Here is a 1,013-nt window from a genome sequence, read left to right as displayed (position 1 = left end):
AGGATCGCGCGAGGTGGTCAAACAATGCCCCCGTTGCGAAGGGAAAACTGCCCGAAACCCGCTCACGATCCTCCCTCGTGTTCTAATTTCGAACGAATTCTTGCGAAATACTCGAATATTCGAATATTCGAAATATTTACATCAAACGTAGAGAGAGAACTTTCGTATTTGCTTCAACGAATTTTATTTTTATTCAAATATATCGCCGAGTCTAATGTTCCTATAACGCCGAGGAAATCGAAAATTGCGAAATATTCCGAGTTTTTAAGTGATTCGTGGAATACAGATTAAAAAAAAAAAAAATGATGTAATTTTATAACGATATTATAATATCGCTTGAAAACTCGGAAATATTTCACAATTTTCGATTTCGGGATTTCCCCCGATTCCGTTTCCGGTGAACACGGGACTCTCGAGAGGAGGATAAAAATCATAGCGGAAAAACTCGGTTATCCCACGCGGAAAACAGGCGGAGCCTGGATTGAATCGCGTCTCCGGCGAGGTACGAAAAATCTGCAATTCGAAACGAGAATCGTGGGCGAGCAACGCACGACGCACAACGCAACTTTCTATATTTAAATGGCCGCGCTGATATTATTGCTAACGGGAGGCGTAAACAGAGATTGCGCAACGTGATGCAATCTTTATCGGCCTCGCGCGAGGGAATCGAGGAGGGAAGGATGTTAAGCCTAGCGAGATCGAGATCGAGATCGTTATTCGCTCGGACGAAATCAATTCTGAGCGATCCGTCTCTCGTTTCCCTGTTCTGGAGAGATGATATTCCCATAACACGTTCCCTGTTTCATCAAATATCGAGAAAAATATAATTCAATAAAAATTATATTTCTTATAAACTATTCTACTGTATTGTTACTATCCCATCCCATTTTTGAAATAACGGGACGATATTAGAATTTAGAAGAATGATTTCGCAATTTATTACAAAATTCTCACGATCGAAGGGGGGAAGAGGAATCACGATGATACAAGAATCGAAATCGAAACGTAGCGAG

The sequence above is a fragment of the Apis dorsata genome, unplaced genomic scaffold (assembly GCF_000469605.1).
Source record: "Apis dorsata unplaced genomic scaffold, Apis dorsata 1.3 scaffold_174, whole genome shotgun sequence".
NCBI lineage: Eukaryota > Metazoa > Arthropoda > Insecta > Hymenoptera > Apidae > Apis > Apis dorsata.
Note: the sequence above shows the minus strand (reverse complement) of the source record.